This window comes from Heterocephalus glaber, unplaced genomic scaffold, assembly GCF_053883595.1.
Source record: "Heterocephalus glaber isolate CG9 unplaced genomic scaffold, H.glaber_assembly_v1.0 deba00001737, whole genome shotgun sequence".
Taxonomy (NCBI): Eukaryota; Metazoa; Chordata; class Mammalia; order Rodentia; family Bathyergidae; genus Heterocephalus; species Heterocephalus glaber.
The window spans coordinates 3,066,678-3,081,263 of record NW_028258445.1 but is presented as its reverse complement, the minus strand read 5'-3'; positions in this window follow the sequence as shown (position 1 = coordinate 3,081,263).

Here is a 14,586-nt window from a genome sequence, read left to right as displayed (position 1 = left end):
AAAATAAGCTGTCCAAAGGGTTTTACCAAAATGGGAGCAATTCTGTAAAGTTAAGAGCATGAACAAATGAAAATATTCCCTGAACTTATGTCTTTGTATTTCTAGAAAAGTCAGAGTGTTTTAAAACTGTAGACCAACACTTTGTATTTTTTTACATGACATGAAGTTTCTTTCCAGGCTCCTTTCTGGGTGGCTGTAAACTTCCACACATGATTACACTGTGGTGCATCTGGAAGTTACAGTGTGGTACATAGATAAGTGCTTGCTGTAAGGACTTGTCTTAATATTTTAGGATATCTAGAATCTTTTTTTGTAATCACCCAGGAAAAAGCAGTGGTGCTGCTCAATTCACCCATTATTGTGGGCTACAAAAAACAAATCACAGATTTTAAAGCACACCCTTTGGGATGTTATCACCACCATTATGAAATACTATTCAAAGAGTCTGGGAGAAGTAAATGTTTGTGTGTGTTTAGGATATGCCAACCATTCATGCATCCACTTAAGTCTTTTTCCAAAAAGAGCATAAAGAACAGCTCCTTTGCTATGGTCTGAATATTTATCCGCCCATTCGTCTGTTAAAAATCAAATCCCTGATGTGATAGCATTAGGAGGTAGGGTCTTTGAGAGATGATTAGAATATGGGAGCAATAAAGTCTCATGAATGGGATTAGTGCTCTCCTGAGAGACTCCAAAGTACTTGTTTGCTCCCTACACCATGTAAGGACACAGCTAGAGGCATCACGTATGAGCCAGGAAATGGGCCCTGACACAGATTCTGCTGGTGCCTTGATCTTGGACTTCCCAGCCTTTGGAACTGTGAGACATTAATTTCTGTTTCTTAAAGCTATTTAGTTTACGATATTTTGTTACAGCAGCCTTAACTGCCTAAGACATCTCACCAAAACACTGAAAAATACATGGGTGGGAGCAGCACTAACTGTTTTGAGAGAGAGTAGGGGCTGTCCTTTGCATGAACATGGAAGGCTGCCATGAAAATGGGCTCCCTGGGTGTCTTAACTACTCTTTTTGTTGCTGAGACAAAATACCTGACACCCAAAGTTAAGGAGGAAAGGTTTATTTTAGCTCATGATTTGGAGAGGTTTCAGTTCATAGTCTGCTGGCACCAAGGCAGGGTGGCATGGCAGAGGAGAAACAGTCCATGGCATGGCAGGCATAAGGCAGCGAGCAGCAAGCAGCCAACAGCAAGCCCCCCTCTCCCTTTTATCCCATCCACGTTGCAAGCCTTTTGGGTGACGCCATCTGCACCAGTGGTGGGCCTGCCCATTATCCACACATAGAACTATGCTAAACCAATTTAGTTATCACACACCCTTAATCCTAGTATCACCTACCCTATCCCAGTATCATCCATGACCCAACCACCTCCCCAAAGGCCCATCTATGAGTGCATGAGGCTTTGGGGGGCATCTAGATATAAGCCATACCACTGAGATAAAAGATGATGGGATTCACCAAGGAAGGAACAGAACTTGATTGCCATAGACAAGAGCAGTGTAACTTCTCCAGTTGAAAGTAGAGTTATTGTCTAATTTAAGGTGTATAACCTCTGCTACATCACTTTACCTCATTACTTGGAGCCCTTCAGAAAACAGAAAAGAAAGAATACAGGCATGATTGTACATTATGATCCTGGGATGCAATAGTCATAGAAATGTGGGAATACCATCTTCAGAATATAAGATAAATTGCACTCACTACCCCTCCATCCCTTGGTTGGTATCTTCAGATTTTAGATGTAACAACAACAATAGCAACAAAAAGCATTTGGCCACATACCCATAACTAATATTACAATAACCTTGAAACTGTTAAATTTGAATAATGCCATGGAAAGGGAATTTTTTTTCTGGGTGGGTCACAGAGCGGAATAAGCTGATGTCACTTGGTTCTTTGGATTAAACAGATTAATGGATTGTAAATTTTATTTATATTATAAATTTCTGTTTGATGCAGAGCCTCTTCCAGGCTCCAACAAGAAAAGCACAAGGAAGATCCCTTGGGTTTTAAAGTTCTTTTGATTTCTTGATCAAAAAACATTGTTTTTAATTAGGGCTCTTGGTTTTCAATAGGAACTGCAGAAACTGCAGAAACTGAGAGTCTGATGGTGAAAGACCAAGAGAACTGGCAGCCTGAGCTCTTCTTCACTCATTGCTCAGTCTTCATTAATCTGCTAAGCCATGAATTTGGGTATTTCTAGTAGCATTCCATTTCCAAATGTGTGCAAGCAATTCTCTGGCCTGACCAAGTAATGAGTGCACAAGTTGCATAAGCAGTTGGCTCGCCCTTCCATGTTCTGTGCCTGGTGTACTCAACTGTTATCTCTTTTTCTAGCAGGTATTTATGGCTTTGAGGGAGAACTCTCTATGATCATGTGTCTGAAGAGAACATGAGTTTGGTTTCCAATATATTCTGCATAATAGACTGGCTCCATCCAGAAATGAAATGCTATAGCTCTCACCAGGTCAGGAGGCTCTGACAGCCAGCCAGTGGGAAATACTCTAAGTAGGGTAGAATTTCAAATGGAACATCCGGCTTTCACTGCTTTTTCTGGTGGGAGGGCTGGAGGCATGGATTTACATCCATTTATGTGTAATCCCTAGAAATACCAAATTAGGGATTAGAAGAATGGACAAGGAGACCTCAGGAGGAAGTTGCCAGTGGTTTTCTCACAGAGGGTCTAGAGTGTGAAGACATCTCGGGAATCAGGTAGGCAAGATGGTCTGCTCTGCAAAGTATTCACTTAGTAGGCTATGAACAATGGTGGTAGGGATTATTCACAGACTCAACCATAAGAACTACCCTGTGAAATATTACCCAGTACTCCCTCCTTATCGAAAGAGGGATTCATTCTAGTACCCACAGCGGAAGCTTGAAACGGTATAGTACACTTTAAATAAGGGTGTGATGTCACAGCAGTCAGTCTCATAACAGACTTAATGGGCCAGCAGTGCAGCAGTGTGTCGAAGACCCTGGCCATGAGTTTTGTTCTTAGCTGGATAGAGGCATGAGATTTGATCCTGCTACTCACAGGAGTCTTATTTCTAGGATTTTCCACTTAATATTTTTCGGACCCTGGTTGATGTAGGTAATTAAAATTGTTAAGGAGAATATAGAATAACTGCCTGCCTCATTCTGCTTCTCTAACTTGCTTCGGTTACTTGTTTCACTTCTCAGAATGGCAATACCAGATGCTTCACCAATAATGACAAGTTTGTAGGCACGAGATAAGCAAATGCCTGCAACATTGCCTAACTACAACCCCCCACCCAAGTGAGGCCAGATGTCTGAACCAAGATAACAGTCACCATGCCTGACGAGCAAAAGTGCATGTAGACCCTAAACTTTCTGTGAACCACATGACCAGAATTCCCTGGTTTAGAGTATAAATGTAAGCCACCAATGTAACTCTGGGGGAGTCCTTGAAGGCATGTTCCTGTGGGGCTGGCCTGCTAGCAAATAAATTTTGTTGCTTTACCCCTGCTCCTCCATTTCCTGTGAGTCTTTCGGTTGCTCCCAGCAAAATCCACAACATTTGATGCATTAGCCGGCAAAGCAAAACTACTCCTGACCCTTGTTTGGTTGGTTGCTTTGGACCCTGATGGAGTGAGATACTGCCTCCTGATGCTGCGGACATGGGGAGGGGGGTGCCCCTTGGACCTGATTAGTCCTTGGTCCTCTGGAGGCCTGGGACACTGCCTCACCACCAGCAGTGAGGATGAACCCATTGGTGATGACAGACACGGTAGGCCCCCAGGACCAGACCCTAGATTCTCTACTTCGTAATTGTTGTGCTGACTTCATTCATTTGTTAAAGGGACCTGATCACCCCTGCCGGGTATTGTATCCCATCTGGTGGACATTGTCCATAATTTGACTTTGTTCTGATACTCTGTATCTTAGGAGGTCCCGGGTGGGAATGTTTAACTTCTGAATGATTGTATGTGAATGTTTGAATGATTGTGAGCAGGCAGCAGAAACAATAAACTGTCTCGCCTGTGCCATAAGACCTAGGGCTGGGCACCACTGTGCTTAAAGATCCCTGGAAGTCTCGGGCTTGATTGGGCCTGATCTGCAAACTGTGGATGAATCTATAAAAGGCCAGATGGGAAACTCTTGTGACGAGTAAAATTCCTGAATGCCTGGACAGTCCTTTTTTTTGGGGGGGGGAAGAGATAAAACAATTTTAATGTCCATTATTATGTTATACAAAAAAACCCCACCTAGAAATAAAATCCTTGAGCACAACAGCAGTAATTTAAATTTGCTATTTTTTTCCCATGATGTTAGGATGATAACCACTGCAAAGTACACGTGTCTGGTGTCAGGGTAGGTTTTATTCCCTCGCCAAAGTCTGCCATAGAATTAAGGCCTTCAGTGTCTCTGACTAGTCTATTGGTTTTTGATAAAGCTTTTGAGGTCTTCAAGAAAAGTAATGTATTCCTGATGCTCCAGGGCTGTGCTGAGCTCCACCAGCTCATCTGCAAAGGTGTTGTCCACTCCCTGGTCAGCCAGGAAATCCATTAGGTGATCATATAAGGCCCAGTCCGGGAATCTGTGTTAAGTGTGTAGTTAGTGTCCTTCCATTCAGACTCGCCTGTGGCCTGAAAGCTAACTTCCTTGAAGAAAATGTCACTTTCAGCCACCTCCTCCTCTTCTCCAACCTCATCCTCTGAATAATAACAGTCCAAGGGCCTTCTTGTCATCACTCTTGGTAACTTCTACCACAAAATTGGGAGTGGATGCCAGTTCAGGCTCCTGTTCTTCACCCTCCTTCCCCTGTGAGGTCCTTAAAGTGCAAGTTGTGCAGTCAGAAGGTGCCTGAGTGGGTTGCTTTCGAGGAGCCACCTCTCCTTTGTTTGTCCTGCATCACCATTCAAGGGCACCATATACACCATAATTTGAATTGTTCCACACAGTTGTTGATCATGGGTTCAGGAACATCTTGACCTACTGTTTTAGAATGTAGACTTAAACATTTTAAGAAAGGATTTTCTGGAGATTAGGGTCTTAAGATGAAACCCCGGAAACTTTGTACACTTTGTGAACTTGAGTGGCCACAAATAAGTCCCCAATGGCCTCCAGAGGGAACTTTGGATGGGAAAAGGTTAGAGAGGTGTGGCTGGCTGTTACAACCCCAGAAAGGGGCATGCAGGTCAATTCCCATGCATTGATTCATGGCTGTCCATCTGTGTGGCTATGCTTCCTTGGAGCCAAGTCTGCACATTGCAAGCTGAAAGGGCAGTTCTAATGCTACGGCTGAAGGAGAAGAAAGGAGGTCCTCCAGTAATTCCATGCTCCACCCGGGAGGACTTTTCCCTGCCTTACTTTCAACCTCCTCAACCTCAGCCAGCACAAGTCCAGCCAGCACCCAGACCAGAGGGGTCTCAGGGATAGCCTCACCAACACCTGAGGTATCAGCATCAGTGCTTGGCCCCACGCCGACTGAAGCCAGAGTTTCTAAAAGTGAGGGGAATGAGGCAGAGGTGACCCCCGTGGCTCACCAGCTTAGATCCGCTAATCTGCAAATGCCCTTGCAAGAGTGCCCAACTGCAGAGGGATCTATGTTTGTCCATCATCCCTTTAGCTCCTCTGACCTACTTAATTGGAAGTACCACAATTCCCCATATTCCGAGAAGCCTGAGCCGTTGACCGGCCTGACACTCCCCATCTTTGGACCCACATCCCTAACTGGGGTGACTGCCAGGAGCTCTTAAGAACTGTCTTTGAGACCGAGGAGCGACACCAAATACTAGACGGGGCTAGAGAGTGGCTCAGGTCACAGGCTCCCATGGGAAGTGATCCAGAAACTTATGCAGCAGCCAGACTGCCCATAGAAAGGCCTAACTGGGATTACAATACCAGAGAAGGGAGAGACAGCTTGATGAATTATCACCAGGCGCTTCTGAAAGGGATGGAGCTAGGAGCCAAGCACCACATAATATGAGCAAGGTGGCACAAGTGCTTCAAGAATCGGACGAGAGCCCAGATAAGTTTTATGAGAGGCTCTGTGAGGCCTATAGGACCTGCTTCCCTTTCGACCGAGGCTACAACCAGCCGGCAAATGATTAACACCACATTCGTTACTCAAGCAGCAGTGGACATCAGGAAAAAAATTCAAAAACAGGAAGGTTGGTCTGGCATGAATATCATCCAACTCATGGCCATAGCTCGCAAGGTTTGTATTAATTGAGATAAGGCTGAAGAAAAGCAGGGAAGAGATGAGGCAGACAGGTGAGCAAGGCAGAAGGCTGTGTATCTGGCAGCTGTGATGGGGAAACTGATGCTTGGGGTCCTTAAAATTGGAACTGGAAAACCAAACCCCAACAAACTGAGAGTCCCACTTGAGCTGGACTAGTGTGCCTATTGCGAGGAACGTGGACATCGTAAAGATAAGAGTCCAAAATTACAGAAAAGAGGAGAACAGCAGGGAGAGAGGCCTCCCTGTTCTCAGTGGAAGAAGGAAATGACTAGGACGGACAGGGCTCCATGAATCTTGGCCCCCTTGAGCCCCTTGTCAAGATTCAAGCAGGGGCCACTCAGTGACTTTTATGGTAGACACTGGAGCTAAACATTCCGTTCTGGCCAAGCCCATAGCCCCTCTTGGAAAGAAAGAGATAAAAATTTCCAGGGCTACTGGAGACCAATTAAAAAAAGAAATTCTGCCAAAGGAGACTCTGTGAAATTGGAGGACATAGTGTCACTCATGAATTTTTGTACGTACCACAATGCCCCATTCCCTTGATGGGAAGGGACCTTCTATCCACATTAGGAACAACAATCTCCTTCAGAGAAACTGGTGATGTTCACTTAGAATTTAATCCAAAAATGGAAGAAGATTCTATCCAAATTCTAGTGATAACTATCCCAAGAGAGGATGAGTGGATGCTCTACCAAGAGCAAGATAAAATGTCAGAAGGTATGGAAAAACTAAAAACCTTATTCTCCCGGGTCTGGGCAGAAGAAAACCCACCAGGACTAGCAATAGCCCATGCCCCATTAGTGATTGAACTGAAGCCTGGCAACTGACCAGTAGCTCAGAGACAGTATCCGATTCCCCGAGAAGCCAGGATAGGCATCCAACCACACATTAACGGACTGATCCAAGAGGGACTCCTGAGAGAATGCACCTCCCCTTGGAACACCCCATTATTGCTGATGAAAAAGCCCAATGGCAAGTACCGACCAGAGCAAGATTGAAGAGCAGTTAACCAGGAAGTGATGACCCTCCATCCAGCAGTGCCCAATCCCTACACCCTGCTGGGACTAATTCCCAAGGGACATAAATGGTTCACATGCTTGGACTTAAAGGATACCTTTTTCGGTCTGAGGACAGCACCTCAGAGACAGTCAATCTTTGCCTTTGAATGGGAAGACCCCACAAGAGGGAACAAAGGACAATTGACATGGACTCGCTTGCCACAAGGATTTAAAAAGGCGCCCACTCTCTTCGGAGAACCCTTGGCCTCTGATCTCCGCAGATTCCTCCATGAAAAATATAATTGCTGCTTAATACAATATGTAGACGACCTGCTGCTTTGCAGTAGGGCAAAAGTGGACTGCTGGAAAGGGACTGAGGAACTCTTAGGATTCCTACAAGAAGCTGGCTACAAGGTGTCATGGAAAAAGGCCCCAATCTGCCATACAAAGGTACTGCCAGTGTCTCCAATCTACTCTATTCTCTCTGAGAATTATAGTAGTAACATTTCACCTGCACACAATTAACATTTGCTTTAAGAATTCTTCCCATGGAATGCTTACGATCATACGGATCTGATTAAAATTATGTAGGTCAACAACAAAACAAAAAAATTACAATGAAACAATTACTTCTAGATCTCTCCTCACAATATAAATAAATCTTTGCAATTTTTCTGGGCTGATCTCACAATTAGTTTTAAATATTAAAGAAATCCATTTCCCCTAAATATTGAATCTAATCTTTGAATGACAAAAATCAACTGAATTTTCAGGTTTTCTTTTCCCTTGTTTCTGAGACGACCATGTAACTGATAAATAGCTCCCAAGTAATCAGTATTTTAAGCAATTGGAAGACAGTAACATTATCATCAGGAATGTGGGTTTACTCAGAGACAAATGAAGTGTTTTCCTCTTTTGTGTTTTAAATAATCAAGGGCATAAAAAGTCAGAGTAAAGACAGAAAAGTGCTTGAGTGGCCTGAGGGATACGGTCAATCTGGGCAAATTACACAGACTGGAAGACCTAGCAGGTGCAGGGCCTGCCCAGGGCAGACTAAACACCCTGCAACAAGGCCGGCAGCCACAGAGAACACCGTGCTCCAGATGCATTAATGTAATGCTTTCTGAAGATTTTTAAAATCCTTAAAAGATGCCTTCCATGCGGAGTGTGGTGGTGCATCCCTGTTATTCCAGCACTCTGGGAGGCTGAGACCAGAGGATCGCAAGTTTGAGCCTAGCTGGGCAACTTAATGATGTTGGGAGACCTTGTCTCAATATATAAGAAATCAATCAATTAATTAGTTAATTAACTGAAAAGTGCTAGGGATGTAGGTCAGCGTGCAGGCTCCAGAGTTCAACACTCAGCCCCGCCCCCCCATGCACACTCAAAGCCTCCTGAAATAGTTCATCAGCTTAAATGAACTATGGCATAACATGCTAAATTCTTTTATGTCCAAGTGAAACGAATTAAGATATGTTATGTACATGCACTAACTCTGAATGATAAATGTAATCATTATATACACGTACTCATAAAAATTAAAAAATATAAATATATATATAACTAGGAAAATAAATTTAATTGTTGAACCTTCTTCAGCTTGTTGTTCAAAATCAAATTTTTCCCCTCACCATGTTCTTTGTATCTTAGGATAATTTTGCATTTAAATTGAGAACAAAACCTCTCTTTTCCTTCTGGAAACATCAGATCTTGTTATATTTCAAACGCAGTGTGTCTCACACACATATGTGCTCCTGACATTGTATTAGTTACCCTGAGAAATGTAATATTTAAACAAGGCAGTTAACTTGCACGTAAGGGGAGTAACTGGTGATTGTCGGTCACTAGTCACTTTGTGCAGGCAAAGCTCACCCACACACCTCACTTCCACACCTCTGAAAAGTGACGAGATTGCAGTGTTCAGTCATCCGCGAGACTCCCACGCGGAGTGGCTCTTCTCCCGCGCTGGCCTGGGTCACACCCGCGCTGGACGAAAGCCCAGCGGACTGTTTGAAAGCAGAAATACGAGGAGAGTCCACTGTGGACAGAGGGCTGCTCCTGGAGAGCGCCGAGAACTCCAGGCCAGCGGCCCCCAGAAGGACACCTCACACGTTCAGGGCACGCAGAGGGTTGCATTAGTTCCACGAGGTTCTCCCCGATGGAGAAGGGTCTCTGCAGTGTGGAGTTTTAGTTACCTCACAGACATGTGCTCTGCACAGTCTAAAATGTGCTCAGATATGCGTTGTGTCGCCTCTCTGGGTGGAAATCTTAGTTTGGGAATGTGCTGTAAAGAAGCCAAGAATCAGCCTTGGGTAGACTCACTGCCCTCTTTGCTTGCCTTCAGCTTCTTATCTCAGTGCTACAGGGCTGCCTCACTGGACAGCTGATCTACTTTCCACTGCTCACCACCAAAAGTTGCAGGTGTCTGCTTGTTTTCTCCCAAGCTGCTGCTTCAGATTACTCCAATCCGCTCCTCTCACTCTGTAAGACACTAAACTAAGAGTCAAACTGACATGCACCAAGACCCAGCCTTCTGCTAGCTGCAGTGGTGCTTGCCTATATCGCCCCAGTTACTCAGGAGGCTGAGGCAGGAGGATCACTTGGAGCCCAGGGATTCCTGACCAGCCTGGGAAGCATAGTGAGATCCATCTCTTACAATAAAATACAATAAAGTAAAATAATGAAATAAATAGAATAGTGGATAATGTAAAACTGTTACTATAAGTTGAATCACAAGTCTTAACGAATTGCTTTATATCAGCAGAAATCATGTTTTCTGATGTGTCAGCTTAAGAGATCATATTTAAGTTTTTATTGAACTTTACAACCTTGAACTAATATTAAATCTAGTTAAAGAATACTCTTCGGATCCCTGGATAACTTTTTTTGTTGTTGTTTTAGACCAGTGATTGAACGCAGGACCTTGCTCTTGCAAGGCAAGTGGCGGCACCACTGAGCTAAACGGCCGGCCCACCTGGGTAACTTTTAAGCTAAGAATGAATACTGTCACTTGGTTCAGAAGGCTTTTACATTATCCATTGTCAGAAATAATATTTTAGCTTATTTGATCAGTAAAGCAATATAAGACATTTAGGAGTTTCAGTGGAACTAGTGCCAACTAGTATTCAAACACAAATCTGATAATAACATCAAGGAGAAGCCATATAGCAGTGTATTTCTATTGATGTATTTAAATTTTTAACGGAAAAATTAAAATTATATCTATGGTGCACAAAGTGATGTTTTGATATATGTGCATATATATGGAATATCATGGAATGGTTAAATCAGGCTACTTAACATATGTTAACATTACCTCGGATATTTTATGTGATAAGAATATTTAAAATTTACTCTTAACAATTTTTAATTGTACAATATATTACTATTAGCTATAATTGCCACGTTGTACAATGGTTCTCTTGAATTTATTCCCTTGAAATTTGTGTCCTTTGACAAACATCTCCACAGTGCCCCCAGTCTGCAGGCTTTGATAACCACCTCTGTACTGTTTCTGTAAGTTCAAATATAACTCTGTTTTCAAATCAAACTTATTCAGTTAATCTGATTTAAGTGAGAATTTGTTGCTTGCATGATCTTGGGTTCTTATGTAAAAATATTCTTAGCTATCAGTAAAAAGGACAATTTTCCTTTAGAAGCCTAATACATGAAGTATGATAAGCTCAGCTTCTTCTTCTTCTTTTTTTTTTTTTTTTGGTACCAGGGATTGTTGGGACCTTGAGCTTGCATGGCAGTCAGCATCAGCTTCTTTATTTTCTACAAATTTTGGGAAATAGGATATTGACATTAGTGACAACAGTGGCTTTAATTAGAGGGACTTCAAAATCTAATTAATTAGTACCTAATGGAAGTAGGAAATATTTTATACTGATACAAAAGATCAAGGTTTTTCTGAATTACAGACACACGGGCACAAAACTTGCAGCCTCTCTTTTGCAACCCCAGAGATGAGGAAACAAACATAGGAACTCAGGAGCCCAGCCCCAAAGAGACGTTTGCCTTGGTAGTGAGCACAAAACGATCCGTAGCTGATCTGTGTGCACCAGCAGGCAGATAAGCACAGCATGATAAGAAAGTAAATGCTCTGCCACCTCCCATCAGCCCAGAACAGGTCTCCACTGTCTTGGCAGGGGTCATCAGACAGGTTGGGTCAAAAACCAGGGTCCTGGTCATTGCCAGGATTATTGACGAATGACATGCTCTTTGTTGTCGTTTGTTTTGTTTTTGTGGCATGGGGTCTTGCTGTGTAGTCCAGGCTGGCCTCAAACTCACAGTCCTGTCTCAGCCTAACAAGTTCCAGATTTCCAGGTATGTGCCCCCTCCCCAGCTGAGGAGTCACAAGTGGCCAGAATCTCAGAAAGACAAGAACCAGAAACAAAGCAAAGAAGTGATGCAATAGAATGAAAACCTAGAGATCAGGTGAGCCAACAAAGGCAAAGTTTCATCGTCACTTAACATCGTTAACTTTGGCAGCAAGAAAAGGGTTTGGGATGAAGCGAGGCTTCTCCAGCAGCGCAGTTTAACTGGCTCCACTGAGTGAGTTCACTTGGACTTCTTGACAGAGCGCCAGACCTCAAAGGGATGGTTTTCTAAGAGTAAACTGAAATTTAAAAATGACTCATACAAGCATAAATAGCATGTGTCAATGATTTCATGGATCTCATTAAATAATGAGAGAGATGGAAGGTTAGTTCACGGGGAGCACCTGAAGATCTGACCATTTGTCGTCGCTTTAATAAAGACAAGATGGCTAATTTAGTAACACAGGAGCTCTACGTCCCAGTCCCAGGGAAAACAGCCCACAACCCAGGTCATCTCTGCCACTGGACAGAAGTCCTTTGTAAATCTACTGGACAAAAATAGACAGGTGAACATGTAACTTCTCTGAGACCTTTAGTCAGTTGTAAACACTGAGCTGAACGAGGTATATTTTCCTGGTTCGTAAAATAAACCTTCATGGGACAAGGAAATTAATGGTACTATATGTCATTGAAAAGACATGCCATCCATTTTTTCTTTTCTTGTAGTTATTTTTGTTTTTATTTTTTGCCTTATTTCAGTGTTGTAAATACTTTCTCATAACACACACATAATCACCTTAATTGCAACAGATCTAAAACTAAATCCAAGGTATCATTTTTGAAAAACATATTTATGTTTCTCTACTTCATTTTAGTTAATTGCATCACTCACTAATTACTGCCAAGTCCAAAGCTAGAGAAGGAGGACTTTCCTTCCTGGAGTCGGCCTGCCTCTGACACGATCATCTATTCTACGGGCATTATTTCTCGAAGTTTTTAGGCTTTCCCCTCTGAGCCTAAGCTTTGGTATTTGTCTGCACCCTCAGGCCTCCAGTTCTGTTTTCAAATCCACGTGACCATCAGAGTCCATCAAGGCATCTGGTTGGCAGACTCAGAAAGTCCTCGGTTGTCCTGCATGCTGGTGTTGCCTCCTGTCGTCCCTCCCTTGAGGCCTGGCGGGTGGAGTCATTCCTAAGCACTAGCAGGGGGCAAAGTGAGGGGAGTGTTACTGGCTTTGGGTCCTGAAGAAATTCTTCCCAGGTTCTGGTGTCCTGAACCGAGAACTGGACAAGACCCAGCAGAGAGAGCGGGGACATGGATCCACTGAGGGTGGGCAGAGCGTGAGCGCGGCCGTCAAGGGCGCACAGTGGCCACCATGGTAGTGGAGAGGCGTCTTCCTCGTCTGGAAGCCCCAGACTGCTCGGCCCTCACGCAGATAAGGCACCGGGGGTGGCTGTCTTCCAAAACGCACCTGGGCAGCCCCAGAGTCAGACCGCTCTAGCAGAGGGTCCCTGGGTTTCACACCAGAGGTAAATGAAGCGTTGAGAATGGCACTCTCCCCGTGGGTCCTGCCTGCACTGCTCAGGAACAGCAGAGTCACCCTGGGTCCTTCGCCCTGTGCATGCTTCCTGCGGCTCACGACTTCTGCAGACTTCCCTTGCTCCAGGGATTTGCCCCTCCCGAATCTCCTCCCTCAGGAGGTCTCTTCGATGATTATGCAACAGAAGGTTATAGCTTCCCTCTGGCAAGTACACCATCTCCCTGGCCGACTGTGGTGACTTCACCCCTGCCGAGGACCGGCCCGTGTGACAAGGGACAGAATGCCACGTCCAGGACCAGCTAGTGAGGAGCTGGTTCTCCATCTGAGGACCCACAGGGAACTGAGTCTACTAAGACACCTGAGTTACGAGCAGATTCTCCCCCGTCAAGCCCCAGATGAGACTGCACCTCTGGGCAGCATCTGGACTCTCACCACGAGAAGACCTGGCTGAGCCATGGCCCAGTCTAGACTCATGGGAACCTGGAGCAAATAAATATGTGTGGCTTTGGCTGCAAAGTTTGTGGTAACGTGTTCTGCATCAATGTGTAAGTGATCAGGGCACTTTGACAAATACGGGCTCTTAGGGTCTGACTAAAAATGCAGGTTCTTAGGACTTCAAGTTTAGGGCAAAGACCAGAATTTCTTGTATTGTTTTGTTTTCTTGAAGCTTCCCGGGCAGTTCCTACTTTGTCGTCTGTGTGGATTACGGATCAGTGTTCTTGGACACATAGTTCCTTGCCTTAAATATTTTCACTGACCCTCAAAGGGACCACACATTTTTGCGCACTTTGAATGTCTCAAGGACGACACATTATCAGTGCAGAAAATGCAGCTAGCTAGCAGAGAACAGCAAGCCTGCGATGGAGCCTTTTCCAGTGTCAGCCCCCGGCCGTCACAGAAGGCATCCGAGCATGCGCAGTGTGCTCCCCCGCCTCTTAGCCCCCATGAAACTGTAAGCTATGGATCTCTGAGGTGCAAAGAGAATGTCACCCACTCTATAAATCCCGTATCTATTATAGGACTTATCACCTGGTGACGTCATTATTTTTAAAAATTTGTCTTTTGCTCACTAGATTGTAGGGTTTGGCGTGGCCTAGACTCAATTCTATCGAAGTTTGTTTAGAGCAATGGTGTTAGAAGCTACCTACCACATGCAGAGAGCGAAGCTAATGTCATGAAGTTGTTGGAAAAAATATAGAATGGATGAAAAGATACATTTGGTAGCCCCTAGTTACACTCACTTATTTCTTGCTAATGCAATTTTCTATAAATCAAATAATCAATTGACTTTCATTATTTTTAAGAATTCTTCAGTAAATGTTTTATAAAGCAAGTAACCTTTTTGAGACCAAAATGTTATTTTTATGATCTTTCTTGCTGTTAGATTATACTGGGTTATCTTCAAAGCACAGCTCATCTGTATTTAGTCTCATTAAATTATATATTTGAAATTTTTTTTCTCTTCCTACTTGTCTCTAAATATAAATCAGGGTTGATATGTAG